Source organism: Apaloderma vittatum, unplaced genomic scaffold (genome assembly GCF_000703405.1).
Source record: "Apaloderma vittatum isolate BGI_N311 unplaced genomic scaffold, ASM70340v1 scaffold35283, whole genome shotgun sequence".
In the NCBI taxonomy this organism is placed as follows: Eukaryota; Metazoa; Chordata; class Aves; order Trogoniformes; family Trogonidae; genus Apaloderma; species Apaloderma vittatum.
In genome coordinates, this window is record NW_009709340.1 from 20,837 (window position 1) to 21,289 (window position 453).

Consider the following 453-nt stretch of genomic DNA (forward strand, 5'->3'; position numbering starts at 1 on the left):
TGTGTGAGGCTTGACATTTCCTTACTTTATAGAAGCTCGAGGCAAGATTCATTACTGCCAGGAGTTATAAAGCCACAGCCGATTAGCAGATCTAAAGGGGAGATTGCTTGTTACAATATGGAAGCTTTTTTAAAAAAGGAAAAAAGAAAAAAGTCAGTGTGCTGCTGAGGAAAGGGAGACTTTTCTAATATTACATCAGGGAATTTGATCTCTAGGCGAGATTCAGTTCACTGACTTTCCTGCAAATGTCTTGCCAGGAACCTGACAATGAGGCACATTACTTTGAGGTGCTTTGCCTAAATATGTTAAGCACAGAGCACGCTTACTCTCAAAACTAAGTTTCTCCACTGGCACACCAAATGCAATGCCCTATTTAAAAATTCTGAGAAGCCATCGGCATGACTGGTAGCAGCACCTGCCTCACGTTGGTCATTTCCCGGAATGCCTCTCGGA

The 453-nt window shown here is 42.6% G+C and overlaps 1 protein-coding gene across 2 annotated transcripts in view; it reads left to right on the forward strand.

Moving 5' to 3' along the window:
• MMEL1 (membrane metallo-endopeptidase-like 1) overlaps positions 1-453 on the forward strand; it is a 20,354-nt gene that overhangs the window by 677 nt on the left and 19,224 nt on the right. The gene's annotated exons all lie outside the window — the stretch shown is intronic.